Consider the following 18,244-nt stretch of genomic DNA (forward strand, 5'->3'; position numbering starts at 1 on the left):
TGTAGTGCTGCGGTGTCTTCCCTACACCAGTGCAGTGAGAGCAACTCTGTGCAATGCTTTATTGAGAGACACTGAGCAGTGCTCTAGTGAGGGATGCTGAGTAGAGCTTTACTGAGGGACATAGTGCAGTGCTTTAGTGGGGGACATAGTGCAGTGCAGTGAGGGACGCAGTGCCCTAGTGGGAGACACAGCCACTGTGCAGTGCTTTAGTATGTGATGCTATGCAGTGCTTTCCAAAAAGTTACAATTTTGCCGCAAGTGTATATATTTAGAGCGGTTTTGTGTGTATGTGTTAGAATCACCGCCCCCTCAGCAGAATCAGGCATAGGTTTAATAACAAAAACATTGTATTGCGCGGCAGGATTTCAGATTTCATGAAATGTCCTTTCTAGAATTGCTGGGGTAAAAAAATCGACCACGAAGGGACTCGAACCCTCAATCTTCTGATTCGAAGTCAGACGCCTTATCCATTAGGCCACGCGGTCACATGTGTGACACATGAGCAATTCACCCTTAACTGGAGCATCCTAGGTAGCTGTGAACTGTCCACGGAGGGAGAGATGACCCACGGACGCTGCACTGGAGAGAGCCCGCGCCTTCGACTGACATGCAGGTGTCTACAGGCGCTATGTGTGTCCGCTGCACACCAGTGCTTGTTTTCCCGCGCCTCCTAGAGGATTGAGAGATGACGTTTTGGAAAGACGTATTTTAGCATCTAAAATGTTTAAGTCCGTACAAAATTGTCCTACTCCTCCTGTGAAGAAGATCACACGTGCAGGTTGGAGCCTCTGTTGACCCGTTTTGTTTCTATTCTTTCAGACTGAGCATGTGTTTTTCTCATCCTTTTCGCTGCCAGTTTTATTCTTCTTTTCAGCCTCGGTGGTTTGTTTTCTCGTCTTCTCTGTTTACCCGTTTTGTTTCTTTTCCTTCAGACTGAGCATGTGTGTTTTTCTCCTCCTTTTCTCTGCCAGTCTTATTCTTCTTTTCAGCCACAGTGGTTTGTTTGCTCGTCGCCTCTGTGTAGATCCCTCCCTCGCTGACCCTCTCTGTGGTGTCTGCTGCTCTGTTTCTTTCCTTCCTCCGAGGCGCGTGTTCCTGCAGTAGTCTGTGTGTTTTATTCCTGTACAGAGCTGAAATTACCAACCTCCTCCCACACACCCTGACTCAGACCAGCTGAGTCTGCATCTTCATTTCTTGTTTTTCTCTTTGTGAAGAAACTCGTGATGTACTACATACTGACAGGCAAATGATTTGTCTAGATAGTCTGTACTAGGTCTCACGTGCACAGCTTCTCTGAAATACAGGAAGCCCGGCCTCGTAGCTCACGCCTCCCATATGGTCTAGCGGTTAGGATTCCTGGTTTTCACCCAGGCGGCCCGGGTTCGACTCCCGGTATGGGAAGTTCATTTTTGTACTGCTACATTTTTTAAAATACAAATGGTTTACACACATTTGACTTTATTTTATTTTCACTCCCTTCACTCTCTGTGTTTATACTTTCGGCATCTTACCCAGAAACCACCGCGTATAAACCGAACTGATCCCTGCTGATTCCTGCACTTGTACGTAATGCAAGTGAAGGAGAATTTCACTGGAGCCGCCGCTGGCCTCTCTTCCTAGTTCCTACCAGAAGCGCCTTGAAGTTTGTCTTTTATCCTCCATCACTCCTCCAAAGAAGGCATCGTTCAGGCCACGACAACGGGGTAAAGTCACTTTTAGTGGTATGAAGGAAGGCCCCTTTCATGACTCACATCAATAGTATTCCCAGAGGGGCCGGGTCTGTGTTTATTCTGAGGTGATGGTTTATGGAAGCTTCAGATCTGGTAGATATTGAGGTGGGTTGAACTCAAATAAGTGACCTCGAAGATTTACAGGAAATTTAGTAAACATTCAACCCAAACAGCAATTCAATCACCAAATTATATATATGAAAAGCAAAGAGAACGTGTATGCTGTAATTGAAAATCTATCGTGTAACTAAATGTTCTTGTTGCAATGTTTGAGCATGAACACGAGAAATTAACAGGTTTGGCGCCGAGGCTACCAAAATAGCTTTCAAGGATAAAGTGAAAAAGGCGCGTAGGGGCATATTATCAAGCAGGGCGATAGGCAATTATCGCCGCTTTAGCGGCCGTTTTCGGCCGCAAAGCGGTGATAATTCTATTGCCCTATTAGCAAGCTGTCGCTAACTGATGTTAGCGACAGCTTTTAGGCGATAGCGAGCGGTTTGGGGCCCGCTTTGCATGTCAGCGATGTTTATCGCTAATGACATGCAAAGTGGGCGTACCCAACCAGTTAGCGACTGAAAGCAGTCGCTAACGTCGCTATCGCCTATTAGCAAGGCAGGCGTAGTGATGGAAATATTCGCGCTAAGCGCGAATATCTCCAAATACTAACACCTGCCCAGACCAGTTCTTAGCCATGTTATCCAATGGGAGGTGGATAACATCTAAGAGCATTTTGTTGTTAATGCGTGAATATCGCTGTATTCTCAAATCACCTTCACTTCCCTATCACCTCTATCCACACCTGAACCCTCAAATCACTCCCACCTCCTTTTATCTCTACCCACCCTTGCACCCTCAAGTTACCCTCACATCCCTTATGCTCTGCCCACCACATGAATCCACAAGTCACCTTCACCTCACCTCACCTTTCTACCTCTACCCATTCCTAAACCCTCAAGCCACCCTCACCTCCCTTTACCTCTACTCCTCCCGCAACCCTCAAGTAACCTTTACCTCCCTCTAACTCTACCCACCTAAACACTCAAATCACTCCACCTCCTTTTATATCTACCCACCATTTGATCCTCAAGTCACCTTCACCTCCTTCTACCTCTACCCTCACCTGAACCCTCGTCACCCTCATCTCCCTTTATCTCTACCCTCACATGAACCCTCCAGTCAAACTCACCGCCTTTTACCTCTACCCTCATCTGAACCCTCAAGTTACCATCTCCTCACCTCACCTCACCTCCCTTTACCTCTACCCTCACATGAACCCTCAAGTCACCCTCAACTCCCTTTACCTCTACCCACCCTTGCACCCTCAAATCACCAACACCTCCCTTTACCTCTACCCACCCATGCACCCTCTAGTCACTCTCATATTTTTCTTTTTACCAATACCTTCATGCTCCTGTTTAGGGTGTGGCTCTCGCACCCGCCCCCATTTTTAGCCACTGGAGGAAAAGAAAGTCAGAAGCTGCTACCTTTTATGCAAAAGTAGTACCATGAGTTTAACAAGTTGTACAGCCTGTAAAGCAGGTTTCATTGCTCGGTATCTGTAATTAAATCAGTTAGAAAAAAATGCAATAAAAATGAACCTAGTGGAAATGTGATTTTCTTCTGGAATGTTTAACGTTAGCAGTGGAAAGTAAAGCACATACGAGTGGACTTCAAAGCTTTAGCTACCTACCAATAAGAGAGAGACGGGCTCAGTATATTTAACTTAGTGACCTCGTAAAGGTAAAGGTAAAGATTGACACAGTTCTTGAATGATGAACAGGATGGAGCGCAAAAATTATATTTTTATCATTTGTCATTAGGACCCTGGATAATTCCCCTAGTGTGTCAGGCCTTTCCTTGTGCAAGGAGCTGGATGGGTTAGGCATTATCTTCAGAGCACCACGCCTCACTGATGCACATCGATAAGATCCGAGGACCCGCAGTCTGCGCAACCTCCTGTGCACGTAACTCTATGTGCATGGCAGGGGTGGGGTGCAGCCTTCCTGTTGCTGGTCCGGTGAGTTGCAGGATCGCCGACGACAACAGGAAGTGATGTGTGGGATTGGCGTGTCCCTTCCCCCCATGGATTGATGATGGGGTCTATCTAGGGCAAACTGGCCCTGACCACCAACTCCTTTTTCAGAGGAGGTCACCATGGCAGTGGAAGCGGATAGGGTGCGGTTCACGATGCGTAAGGCATGCGTTATCTCTTCTCCTCGCACGCGGGAGCAACAATTCTATGTCAGGACCAGAGGCTCCGATTATGCTTCTCTTTCTTTTACTACTTCAAAACAGCAGCCAATGACAACAAAGATTTTGAAACACTCCATTTTCCATTACTCCATACAGTCACCTGACCAACCATAGAGACCCAGCCCTATATAATTCCTAAACATCCCGTGGGCGTTCTCTTTCTTTGCTGCTACACAGCCCGTTAAGTGCACTCTTCATTTTACCCTTATTAACATACTCTTGCTACTGTTACTTGGTTTAGATTCATTGATCGTTGTTATTGCTGTGCGCACTCTTTATGTATCTTTATTTACTTGAATTGTGGAGCTTGTCATCACGGTCCAGCCGCACTGCTCGCGTGTCATTGTTGCTGATTTATTGTACCCAGGGAGCGCTCTGACTCCGGACAGGGTGCTCGCCGCCCACGTCTTGTTCTTGTGGAGTGGGAGAAGGGAGTGAGGATTCTTGTCTGCCTGAAGCGCGTTCCTCTTTCTTTTTTCACACGTGGGGCAGCCCTGCATATGCGCTGAGCTATTTTATTTGCCTCCCCTGTTTGGAGGCTTAAAACGTGGAGACAGGTTATATCTCTCCCTCGTGCCAGCCCTTGTGTCTTGCTCCCATTATACGCCCTGTTACATATGCTGATCGCACAGGACGGCAATCATTCACATAGGCTCTGATCCAGCGCGGCTCCCAAACAACCCTCAAAGCTCATCCCACTTAACCCAGGAGCTAACTTATTTACTCATCCGTGGGACCCGTAGCACAGCGAGTCACACATTCACACACCACATGGCTCCTGAATCAATGAAAACAGAAGGCGAGTTGCTGAATAGCGGGGTACCTCATTAATCTAGACTCTAAGGGGCATATTATCAAGACGGCGATAAAATTATCGCCTCTTCAGTGGCAGGAAACTGCCGCTAAAGCGGCGATAATGGGCTTGATAATATGCCCTTGTGAATTCCCATAGCAGCCCAGGTTCTGGTGTTAACCTGGGCTGCTATGGGAATTCACAAGCGCATATTATCAAGCCCATTATCGCCGCTTTAGCGGCAGTATCCTGCCGCTAAAGCGGCGATCATTTTATCGTCGTTCTTGATAATATGCCCCTAAAATCTGTACATTTTATACATATATGTACATATCAATTTTCCTCAACAGACATAAGGAAATAACATCAAGATACTCCGCTGTTTGGTCGATGGACCAACTAGTAGAAGTCAGTTGATGGCGATTAAGAACAGCTCAATCACAATATTCCTAATATGCTATTATTTACTTTGTCATTACTTTTTTATTCTAAATAAAAAAAGACTCAGGTTTATATTTTGCAAGAATTTTATCTAAATTCATTTAGAAAAGAAAATAGCATTTCAAGTGCAATTTAGCATTTATTAATACATTCAAGAAATAGAAAAATTAAAAAGCATATTACCACTCTGCCATAGGCGATGGCAGAACTGCAGTGAACAGGTTCCCAAGCTGACTGTCTTTCTAACCTCCTCGACATCTACCTCCGAACATAGGTCTCCGCATTCGATCTCTTTGCCCCATCAAATTTAATTTCCAAAAATAATTCAAAGACTTTTTGCACAAAAAATCGATCAAACCGACAGCATGTCATGGTGCGCAATAAAATCCACTGAACCAACTTTTTCCCTTTTTCACGCAAGCGCTTTTATAACCTTTTTTACCAACTATCTAACTCAAAATTTGAAACTTTTAGGGTCCGCACTAATTTCTCATTGGTCCATTGAGAGGGGTGGTGATGATCACCTCATGTCCTCCTTGTCCAAACCAGTTCTAGTTTTGCTATGTCATCCTCAAGTACTTTCTCACGGCCAAAATTGTCCAGTTTGAAATTGTCATTCTGTCCTTGTATCTTTTGTAATCATATGGTTACAGCACACTCATTTCCCAGGCTTTTAAATGCAAACATCCTTTGGCACGTCTCCTGTTCAAGCTGACCTTGACATCTTTTGCTCCGAGTCCAGGCCATTCACTCATTACTAGCATGTTTCGCACATGCTAGGGGCCATCTCCCGGAGTTTCACTTAAACACCCATTTTCGAACCTAGCCGCACAGGTCTCAATGGGAACTAATATGAAAATAAACACAAGAGACGTTAGATATAGAATTTTAGCCCTTCTGTTTACCTCCCACCATTCTAATTTTTCCTGTTAGGGGTTACCTAGCAAAAAGCGTACAAATATGCATCATTTACTTACCAATTTCATTGTTTTTGCCACAAATCTTCTAACATAAGCACAAATACACATGTTTATCCGATTGTATCTACAATACCACAGCTCTATATTAGTATGACTCTTTGATTTATTAACAAATTTGTTTTTTACAAAACAGCAATTAGTTTCCCACGTGTAGTTTTATTCTATGTGCCTTCGGTTGATCAGTTTTCATGCTCCACACGTTTAATAAATGTTACTGTTATGAGAGACTGACTTTACCCAAAAATTGTTGTCTCTCCCCTGCTCCATCACTCTGCCTAGAGTTTGTAGAATGCAAAAAGAACAATTGATGGACAAAATGCTGATCAATGTCAAACATTCACCCCAGTACAAATCTATGGGCCTAAATCCATCGTTTTTTTGCTCCCCATGTCATTCCAGTTTGAACAAGGCCATATGCAAATCACTCTTGACCCTATTCCCCATGGGAGCAGTCCAGCTCGAACTGCCAGGCCAGGTCCTCCCTGGACTGAAAACAAGCATCCTCCGACCGGTTTCGGGGCATCACCCCTTATCACTCAGGCTAGCTTGACTCCAGTGGCATGGAGAGCACGGGACCCACGTCTGGGCATATATCTTCAGTATGGCTGAATATTTCTCTATCATGTCAATTCAAACTTCTCCTTCTGTCCAGCTTCATGCAGCTCGCGCCGGGATGCCCCTTGGCTGGGGCAGCCGTGCACTTTACAAGTCCATATAACATTAACATTAACATTAACATTAACATTAACATATTGCGAAGAGGGTAATTATTATGGGGACCCAGCTGGGTCTTTGGAGCAAGACCTGGTGGATGCTTTGTATGGTGGGGGGCAGCAATCAGTCAACAAAGCTGTGGTAAGGGCAATTGAGCCCCTGATAAAACTACCTCTGTGGATATGCTGAGGAGCAGGGTTTTCTGCCTCTCCCTTACTTACATCCCAAGAGCAGTGGAAAGCAGTGGTGGATCCCCCAATGGGGTGTGGGGGCATCACCCCACTGCTTTCTCGCAGTGCAAGAAGGCAGAAACATAAACGGTAAAAACTACAATTTTATGTTTCTGCTTCTCACATTGCAAGAAAGCAGAAGTACCTGTTTAGGGGCGGGCGGGTGTGCGGTCCTGCTCGAGGGCAGGGGGGAGTGGCTTGCCTACTGTTGTGGGTACTGACTGTTTGGTCGGCCCTGTGCAGCTGATGGTGCAACAACAGTGCATCACTGACCCTGGGGGACCCCTAGGTCTAACCGCAGAACCTTAACTCCCACAGTCGATTACTTACCTGTGAACCGATAACCGGTTTTTCATTTATAGCATAACATTGACCATTTTCTTCCAAAAAGTTTCTAAGTGTGGAGTTTTGAAATCTAAAAATATTCCTTAAAAAACACACGAATAACCAAAACTTAATTATTTACCTGTTTACAGGAAATGTCCCAGTGCTGAATCTAGGTATCCAGCACTGAGTTAGAAAAGTAACATAAAAAGTAACTTACCTGTAATTTACTAAAAAAGCCTATTTATTGCAATGCGCTGTTTTTCTTCCAAAAAATGACAAACACAAAAGTGTGGCGTTTTGAAATCTAAAGATATTGTTAAAAATCTTGCGAATAACCAAAACATAATTACTTACTTGTTTACAGGAAATGTCCCAGTGCTGAATCTAAGTATCCAGCACTGAGTCAGAAAAGTACCGTAAAAAGTAATTTACCTCTAATTTACTGAAAAAGCCTATGCATTCCAATGTACTGTATTTGCTAAGTTTTGTAACCTGCTGCATCCCCTGTAAATCCAACAAGGTACAAGTTCTATTGCATTTTCGAACTGTTCTATGTTCAGCAACTTATTACTGAAGAGTATTTTATGCTTACCTGTGCCAGGCTTGCTTGGTTCTAAAAATAAACAATAGTATATTTTTTATACTAAAACAATTGGCCTAGAGTTCAGTTCTTGAGTGTGTGAATTCATTTGCTGACTGAGTGTGTAAATCAAATGCTTAACACTGTCCTCTGATACTGCCTTACTGCTCGACCACTCTAGCACAAATAGAGAGTAAGGTTCTATCTAACTTTAACCTCTGCCTACCTCTGGGGTCACCTGGACTCTATACAGGTTTTTTTTGAGGTAGTATATATAGAGCAGGTTTCCTACACTTGTATTCTAGAGACTGTTGAGGGTTGCAAAGTGGAGCTCGACAGCTCCCCGATTCAAACCCTTCCCCCTCCAGTAATGTCTTTTTCCCAATGAGAATGAGATTTTATCTCATCCGAGGTTCATAACCTTCTTCAAATTGTGCTATTGAGGTCTAGACCCCTCGCCCACACAGATTTCTCAGCTGCATATTCCTGGTGGAAAAGAAAGGTGGTGATTCCCGTCTAGTGTTGAATCTCAAGGACTTCAATGGTTGGGTTGTATACTAACATTTCAAGATGGACGGCATCCATCTTTTGCAGGATATTCTTTGGGAAGGAGGTTGGATGGTTCACCTATATTTAAAGGACACCTACCTTTCCGTTCCCATTTTTCTGCCCCACAGACAGTTTCTGCAGTTCCTTTGGAAAGGCCTTTGTTACGAGTGCTCAGTGGCAGCTTCAGGTGATGTCGTCTGTGAGACCAGAGTTGTGGTGAGGTGTTGCTGCAGTGCCTTCAGAACACAGAGTCTGTAGCGGCATTGTAGACGACATTGGGTTGCTTTTTCTTCTGTTGCAGCACGAAACACACAGTTCCCAGTGCTGATGGCAGAAGAACTTGACGTTTTTGCTGTTCCGAGACTTCTTGAACAGGCGGCAAGCTCTACCGCAAACCTTTGGAGATACTCAAAGAAAGAAGTTGCAGAAAGTTCAGTCCAGTCCTTTCACTGCCCAAGACAGAAGCAGCCACTGCAGTCCAACACAGCAAAGCACTCAGCAAAGTGTTAGTTCCTCCTCACAGCTTCTCCAGCTCTTCTTCTTGGCACAGGTGTGTGTGAGTTGACGGCTCACTGCAAATTCTTGCGTCGCATGACTTCTAGATGCCCGCAGGGTCCCACAGCTTGTGGTATATATATATATATATATTCACTGAAAAAAACATAGGTTATAGACCATATATAGTTAGGAATTAGCATTTAAAAAACCTTATTTTACTCACACAAAACCATTGAAATTCCATATATAGTTAGTTGCACTAACTATATATCGCCACCCGCAATCCACTGCTGATCATGTCACATATTACATCATTCATGACATGGTCAGTGACATCACTGATGACATCACTGATGACATCTCAAATGACATCACTGATGACATCACTGATGACAACATCCAGTGACTGTATGTTTCTGTAAAGTTAAAATATGTCTTACATATTGAAGAATGAGTGGATGTATAAGTGTCTGGATGAAGGATTTAGTAGGTGCGTGACTGACTGTATGAGTGAGTGATTAAATGTGTCTCACTGAATGCATGGGTTAGTGACTAAACTGTCTTAATTTGTGCATCATTATGTCTGTTGTGATGTAAACTGCTGCATCTGTTGATCATTAGCTATACGAGAGGCTATATGTGTTATTAATTGGTTGCCCAAGTATTTCTATGGGAGATTGAGTTTGTGTGGGGGTGGCTGGAAGGTGTGTGACTCTGTGCATAGATGTGTGAGCAGTTTATTCGCTAGGTGTATGAGTTCAAGAGTGCATGTGGAAACAGCTACATGGGCAGTTGACTGTGTGCATGAGTGTATTGATGAGTGAATGGATATCTCAATGCTACATGTCATAGTAAGTACATATGTAAAACACAGTACATGTGAGAGTTGGCATATATAAATAACTGTGCATGAGAGCCACTGAATGAGTGAGTGGTTGTATCGATCATTGTGAACTTGTATCAGGGATTGTATAAGAGAGTAAATATGTGTTAGTATATGTTTCAATAAGTAAGGTGTGTATAACTGTATAGTTGAAGAAATGGAGGTGAGATTGTTTCTTTGTATGGCTGACTGGGTGTGTGAGTAACTCCATGGATGAGTGGCAGTGTGTGAGTGTCTGTATACACTGAGTGTATCTAAGGTTATATTAGAGTCTGAAGAGGTTTATCGTATTAGCACAAGAATGATGTCAAATGAGATGTCATCAGTGATGTCATCAGTGATGTCATTTGAGATGTCATCAGTGATGTCATCAGTGATGTCACTGACCATGTCATGAATGATGTAATATGTGACATGATCAGCAGTGGATTGCAGGTGCGCGATATATAGTTAGTGCAACTAACTATATATGGAATTTCAATGGTTTTGTGTGAGTAAAATAAGGTTTTTTAAATGCTAATTCCTAACTATATATGGTCTATAACCTATGGTTTTTTCAGTGAATTTTCAAGGTTTTGTAAATGCTACTTCCTAACTATATATGGTCTATAACCTATGGTTTTTTCAGTGAATTTCAATGTTTTTTTAATAGCAAATATCATAAGCTGTCGAATGTCAAGTACGTGGTAAGTAAAAACATTTTCGTGTTTATGCACACTGATCTGCTTTGAATGCTGCCCCCCACCCCTCATTTCTATTAGGAGTACTCTCTCTTTGCAGATAGTGAAGGGTAGTTAACGCAGGCCTTTGCCCCCGTTGTAATCCGTCGTGCCTGCTTCTCTCTCCATTTGATTGATTGTTCTCTTTGGTTCATTCTCTATTTACAAACAAGCACAGAGTCGCAATACTCTGTTTAGTCTTTGCAGATAGCGAAAAATCGTGTAAAAAAACAAAAGGAATCGAGCAAAATCAGTAGGCCACTAATGGGATCTCTTTTTGACCTCCCTAAAATAGAAACATTAGGAACAACCTGTTGATAATACCAATGTGTATGTACATAAGCGGCGTTCATTTGTGTTCACAGTACCCCTTGTTGATTGTTTGAATCGAGCATTGAATTGTTCGAAGTTGGTTCTCTTAAGAATCTTCTCTGCCTGCAAACGAGGAAGAATAGGAATATTCTCTCTCCCTTTGCAGATACTGAAGGGTAGGTAACGCAAACCTTTAACACGTCGTGCCTATTTCGTTCCTCATTGATTGATTGTTTCCCCAAACATTGACTGTTTGGGAATTGGTTCTTTTTGGAGGTATTCCCTGTTTGCAAATATACGTAGGAAAATCTTTGCAAATAGTGAAAGGGTACGTAATGCGGACCTTTCTCCCCCGTTGTAATCTGTCATGCCTATCTACTCCCCACTGATTGATGCACCTGTTTCACCCGGACCATTTACTAGAGATACGTCATCTGGCCCGACCAGAGAGCACCCCTAGTGAAAAGGACATATGAAATAATAACGAAGTGATCACTGTATCCTGTTAACAGAAACTTTAGCATGAAACAACCTGGAAAGAAAAGAATAGGAAAACGAAAATCAGTAGGCCACTGATGAACATGAACTTTTATTAAACAACGAACAAAGAAACGATAACATAACGTAATGATAAAACCTATTAATGTCCTAGAAACAAGAAAACGTTAAAATATGCCAGTGGTGAGAGACCAGAAAAACAGTAAGAGAAACCAAATCACCCCTCGCTGTCCCACCGCCTGCCACGCCAAAAAAATCGATAGACTAGGGAAAATGCAAGTCAGTAGAACATCCGTCCCCACTCTGGAAACTTCCAAGGTGGGGCAGGGTTGCGGCTACGCCCAGCCGGGAGCAGCCCATATAAGGCGGCTCCTACTGCCACGCCTCGGCCAGGAGATCCTAACGTAGGGTGTAGCCGGAGGAGAGGCCGAGGCCAGCGGGACCCGGCAAGGGGATTGCCTTTACAACGCTGAACAGTTGCAGGGGGGGGATGTCTCCTCGACCCTCCCCTCTCTCTCCCAGTCCGGCCGCGGTGGCCCTTGAGAGTTGCAGGTAGTCCCGCCACATGCTCTTCCGGTCCGGCCACCAACGGTCGGGGGGCCGAGGCCGACGGGATCCGGCTGCAGCCGATAAACCAAGAAACCCGTTCATGGGGCCAGAGCCAGGGGCGTCCGGCCGACATCCACCGGAAGCCCGGCCCGAAGACGGACGGGACACTTCTTCTGTCTTGAATAATGGCTGCGACAACACTGGGGGGGGATGTCTTGTACATGCCTCCGACCCCCCCCCCCCCCTCGTCCTCATCGCCTGGTCCGGCCATAACAAATCTCAAGCGAGACGCCGTGGGGTGCACTGGGAGGGAGAGACGGTGCGAACAGGCCTCTCCCGCCTCCCCAGGTGGAGGCTTCCCAGCTGCACCCTCAGCGCTCCAGGTGCCCGGAAAAGGGTTCTTCCACTGTGGCCATGCTGCAACGTCTCGCCCGGCAGGGTGGAGCCCGTCCGCTCATTTGACCCCGCGATCGCCAGTAGCTACCGAACTCTCAAAATGGCGGTCGACCTGGCAAGAGCGGGCCCAGCATAAAGAAATGGCCCGGTCACTGGTTGACTCCACCACCGTAGTCCTCCACGACCTTGAAGATTCTAGAGGAGCCGCGGGAGTCTCCGACCCCCGATGGGGAATGACTGCCATGATCGCCCGTGGAGTGACGAAACTGTATCCGCGGGACGTCGGCGCTCCCATGCTGGCGCCAGCCTCACTTTGAATTACTAGAATCCTGCAGACCTCAGTTCCGGTGAAAGCACAGTGTGACCCGGTAGGAAAAATTGTTGCACCCCCTCCCCTTTTTGACTGATAGTTCAAACCACCGATCCTTTCCTTTGCCCTTTTAACGGAACTTTGGACTGCCTCCCCCTCTTTTACATTTTCTAGAGAAAACAAAACATTAACCACTACATTAGCATAGCAGTTGACACCAGAACTGTTTTCAAATTGAAAACCAACAACATCTTCAACAGAATCCTTTTTGTTTCTGCTGTGACCCTGCTACAGCACAGGCATTGTCCCCAGCAGTAATTCTGCAATGCCGGTAAGAATAGCTGTGGTGCCTACTGGACTCACTCACCCCCGCGGCGCCCCACGCCGTTATTTGCTGGGCGGCAACTTACTAGACATCACTTTCGTGCCATCTAGATTTCAGCGCGTTCTGCTGCCTTGGAACTATTCGCACAACAGACTGCTACTGACGACCCACCCCCAGGCAACATCTTCTGAATTTTCATAATTTGAAAGAACTAGTAACATGTCCTCATCAGGAATTCAAAAGAAATTGCCACGGTCTCTTCGTTGTTTAAATGTTTTTACTGTTTTTGTTTTGTTGTATATATTTATATGTTATTAAAGTTTTATATTCCTACTACTTTGTTGGAGTGCTATATATTTTTAATGTGACACATAATTGTAAAAACTTTGATGTACAAAGAGTCATTCCTGGAATCTTCCGCTTCAGGCTCGGTCCCCTCCCCAATCACAATACAGGATGGTTTTCAGATAGTAGGAACACGTGTGGTGTGACGGATCTCATCGGGTGTGGGCCTTGATCTACTATAGCTCCTTTGAAGAGGGGTGATTCTTTACAGCTGGGGCCATAAACTACATCTGCAGGGCTAGGTGATAGCCTGGACAATCGGACACAGAGGAAGAGGAGTGTCAGAGGGTGCGGTAGTGAATAGGGCGAAAGGGAGGTGTCGGGCGGGCACAGAGTGTGATTTTCAGGGAAGAGCAGCGCAGATGGGGGGAGGTTTATTGCCGATGCATAAGACAGAGAGCGGGGGTGACCAGTGCCTGGGGAAGATGCTTGCGAGGGTGAGGAGCCATGCTACGAATCGACAGCGTGCAGAGAGTGGGTCTGGTCAAGGCATCTAAAATGGCTGCCGTGCACGACAAAAGTGTGGCATTTCAAAAAAGGCAAGATGGCGCAGACAATGTTTTTCAACACTTCCTCATTTCCTTCGAATCGAACGTTAACAGACGTTGGTGCATATTACCAAAGTTAAGCAATATTTATCGCTAACGATGCTTACCAACGAATTTTTTACCGCTAAGCATCGTCAGAAATTATCGAAGATAAACCTTGCTATTATCAAGGTTTATCGCAAATGCGATAATAAACGCCCGCAATGCATGAATAGCGCTAAAAAGTCAGCGATATTCATGCATTACCGAGCTAATGCTCTTAGCCATGTTATCCACCTCCCATTGGATAACATGGCTAAGAACTGCTCAGGGCAGGTGTTACTTTTTGGAGATATTCGCGCTTAGCGCGAATATCTCCAAAAGTTGGTAATAGGAGATAGATATCTTGCATGTTGTAATGCAAATTATTGTGGTATATGGAACTCATACCATAATCTCTCAGGAAAGCAGAAACTGATCCTTTTGGGACCGCCTAAAAAGGCCTAGGGGTGAGGGGTACTCTACTTTGCCCCCTTTTCACGTTCCGAACTATTTTATTTTACTCTCTTCTGTAATTACACAAAATAGCAGCGATAAGATGCATCGGAGACACACAGTGAGAGAAAGGAGGCCGGAGATGAAGAAGAGATGTCAAATACACATTGGAGATAATATAGTGGCAGAAGGGAAGTAAATATGAGTAAACTTACCATGTAACATAAAAATGTTGCACTCTATACTATAAGTCTCATTTTATACTACAATCACTTCGCTACAACCTCATAAATTAAAAATAAAAATGAATAATGTCTCAAACAATTTTTGATTTCTAAATATAAATTTATTCTTCAGAATTTTCTAAATTTGAAAGAACTAGTAACATGTCCTCATCAGCAATTTCCTCATGAAAAGTCTGCAATGATGATTCTTGTAACTCTATGGTCTCCAAACATTCGATAAATTCGCCATCAACAGATTGATCAAAAAAATCATTCAAGTCATCTCCTCCTTGTGACAATATTTCATTATTGGTGCTGTCAATTTCAATCAATGTAGTGGAATCATTCAAGTCATCTCATCGTGACAATATTTCATTATTGGTGCTCTCAATTTCAATCAATGTAGTGGAATCATTCAAGTCATCTCCTCCTTGTGACAATATTTCATTATTGGTGCTGTCCATTTCAATCAATCTAATGGAATTATACAAGTCATCTCCTCCTTGTGACAATATTTCATTATTGGTGCTCTCAATTTCAATCAATGTAGTGGAATCATTCAAGTCATCTCCTTGTGACAATATTTCATTATTGGTGCTGTCCATTTCAATCAATCTAATGGAATCATACAAGTCATCTCCTCCTTGTGACAATATTTCATTATTGGTGCTCTCAATTTCAATCAATGTAGTGGACAATTCAAAAGAAATTGCCACGGTCTCTTCATTGTGAGCCATTTTATTTTGAAATTGCTTGCTGTAAATTGCAGAAAAAAATAATCACTTTCATTTATCGTTTTTAGTAATACATAATATAAAACTAACTTTATCAAGTATTTAGTATAACAGAAGGACTGCAAATAAATAACAGAAAACATTTTTCAAATTATCTTCAAGTGTACAACATAGTTCCCCTTACAAAGAAATTGCCACGGTCTCTTCATTGTGAGCCATTTATTTTGAAATTGCTTGCTGTAAATTGCAGAAAAAAATAATCACTTTCATTTATCGTTTTTAGTAATACATAATATAAAACTAACTTTATCAAGTATTTAGTATAACAGAAGGACTGCAAATAAATAACAGAAAACATTTTTCAAATTATCTTCAAGTGTACAACATAGTTCCCCTTACAAATTAACAACTCACCTTTTTAAAAGTAGGAGAAGTGTTAGTACTGTGTAAATCAAACACCAGAAATTCACCACCAAAAATTCCTCACAAATGTACCTCAGACAGTAGTATCACAAAATGGCTGTGGTTTCCTCTCATTTGACATATATACATAACCAATTAACTTTCATCACACACAAATACAAAACCAAAGTAACATTTTAATTGGTTCTAAATTTCAACACTTTCAAATGTGTTTTCCCCATGCAATTTTCCATAGGACATTTACATACGTCTACAGCCTGAATGGCTGAACGGAATTACACCAAACTTGGCAAAATGGTACATCAAACCTAAGAGGTCAGGAAGGATCTACTATGCCCCCTTATGGTCATTTCCCCCTTCGCTTTGGCCTCCTCTTGTCTCTCAATCCTACCGAGAGACAAGATGGCGGCCGCTACGGACTGTTTGGAATGTTGACAGACGCCGGAGAACCAATCAGCTTCGCAAAGCTCCGTAACGCGAAAAGTACGCGAAGCGGAGCGCTGTTACAGATATATATCTTTTTTTGAACGTTAATTTCTCAAAATCCACTGGAGCACATATATTGAGACCTAGCAAAGGCACATCGGGCTACCAGTCCCTAATATTTTGCCAAGTTTCGTGCAAATCCATTCAGCCGTTCGATTATTATTATTATTTTTTTTTTTGCCCCGCGGGGCCCTTTTAAAACCTCCACATCAAACCTAGGGGGTCAGCGAGGATCTACTATGCCCCCTTATGGTCATTTGCCCCTTCGCTTTGGCCTCCTCTTGTCTCTCGATCCTACCGAGAGACAAGATGGCGGCCGCTACGGACTGTTTGGAATGTTTACAGACGCCGGAGAACCAATCAGCTTCGCTTCACAAAGCTCCGTTGCGCGAAAAGTACGCGTACTGGAGCGCTGCCCGGTCCGCTGTTACAGAGATATATCTTTTTTTAAACGTTAATTTCTCAAAATCCACTGTAGCACATATATTGAGACCTACAAAAGGCACATCGGGCTACCAGTCCCTACAATTTTGCCAAGTTTTGTGGAAATCCATTCAGCCGTTCGGGCTAAAAGTGAGGCCAACCGCCCTATGGAAAACTCAATGTTAAAAACACGTTTTGGGACCCCCCTTTTTTCTCGGCCCCCCCTTGACGAACCCCCCCAAATTTTCAAGGGCTGCTCAGAAACAAAATGTGCCATTTTCCTGAAAATTTCAGCCAATTCAGTCCACAAACGCCAAAGTTATTAGACATAGAATTTTCAAAAATCCCATAGAGAAAAAATCCTAACTATATATACCTACTGGCGACCGCCAGTAGGTAATATATATATATATATACATATATATATATATATATATATATATATATATGTATATATATATATATATATATATATATATATATATATATATATATATATATATATATATATATATATATATATATATATATATATATATATATATATATATATATGTGTGTGTGTGTGTATAAACAATAAAAAAACAAGGCAATACAATCATTACAAATGGCGAAGCGTCCTGTGAGGAAGGAAAGCATACAACTTTAATACAATCAACAATACCGGATGGGGGAAAGCAAGGGGAATTGCTTCAGGAGGCATTTTAGCTGAAACAGTAGTAGGAATGTCGGGTCAGGGGGAAGGTGGAGTGGTCATGACGTGTGTGGAGGGAGGTGTACATATTTCACCCCGATAGGAGTTCCACTGGCCCCAGACTTTACCCCATTTTCGGGGCCTGCCACGTGCCACGTATGTTGTCTTCTCTCTAAACATACACCAGTCCATGTTTTCCTTCTATGCCAGAACAGTGGGCGGCCTCTGAGATCCCCACAATTGCGCAATATCCCTTTTGGCAATCATATTTCCGAGGGTCACCCACTGAGTCTGAGCCACATCATAGTCAGTCGGCTCCCAAACATTCAACAAGCATCTCCTAGCTTCAGGCAGCAACGCAACACCCGTGATCTCTTCCATAACCGCATGCACAAGGTTCCATAACGCACAACCGCCGGGCACTCCCAGAGTATATGGAGAAAAGTGCCCAGTAGGCCGCATCCAAGCCTACACATCCCGTCCGAGGAATATCCCATGATAAGGCGAGGACCAGTCACATAGATCCGGTGGAGGATTTTAAGCTGCACAAACCGGAGACGAGCCAGAATTGCAACCTCCTTCGGTGAAGATACCGCCGACTGCCACTCCTCATCGTCCAGCTCCAGACCATCGCCGGTCCAGGCCTCTCTGAGACGGTCCAAGAGGTCAACCTGATTATTTATCAACTTTTTGTAGATCAGCGAAATTGTACTGTCGGGGACGTACCCGTCCAGTACCCGATCTTCAAGTGGGGATGCCTCCGGGATAGTGGTACTCGACGGAAAAACCGAGGTCAGCGCGTGGCG

The 18,244-nt window shown here is 43.7% G+C and overlaps 2 non-coding genes across 2 annotated transcripts; one reads left to right on the forward strand and one right to left on the reverse strand.

Annotated features, from left to right (window-relative positions):
* Positions 1 to 412: 412 nt before the first annotated feature.
* On the reverse strand, positions 413 to 485 carry TRNAR-UCG (transfer RNA arginine (anticodon UCG)). The gene has a single exon. It is a non-coding gene; the product is annotated as a tRNA-Arg (tRNA).
* An 844-nt stretch (positions 486 to 1,329) lies between these two features.
* Positions 1,330 to 1,401, forward strand: TRNAE-UUC (transfer RNA glutamic acid (anticodon UUC)). The gene has a single exon. It is a non-coding gene; the product is annotated as a tRNA-Glu (tRNA).
* The last annotated feature ends 16,843 nt before the right edge of the window (positions 1,402 to 18,244 follow it).

The sequence above is a fragment of the Lissotriton helveticus genome, chromosome 1_2 (assembly GCF_964261635.1).
Source record: "Lissotriton helveticus chromosome 1_2, aLisHel1.1, whole genome shotgun sequence".
Lineage (NCBI taxonomy): Eukaryota > Metazoa > Chordata > Amphibia > Caudata > Salamandridae > Lissotriton > Lissotriton helveticus.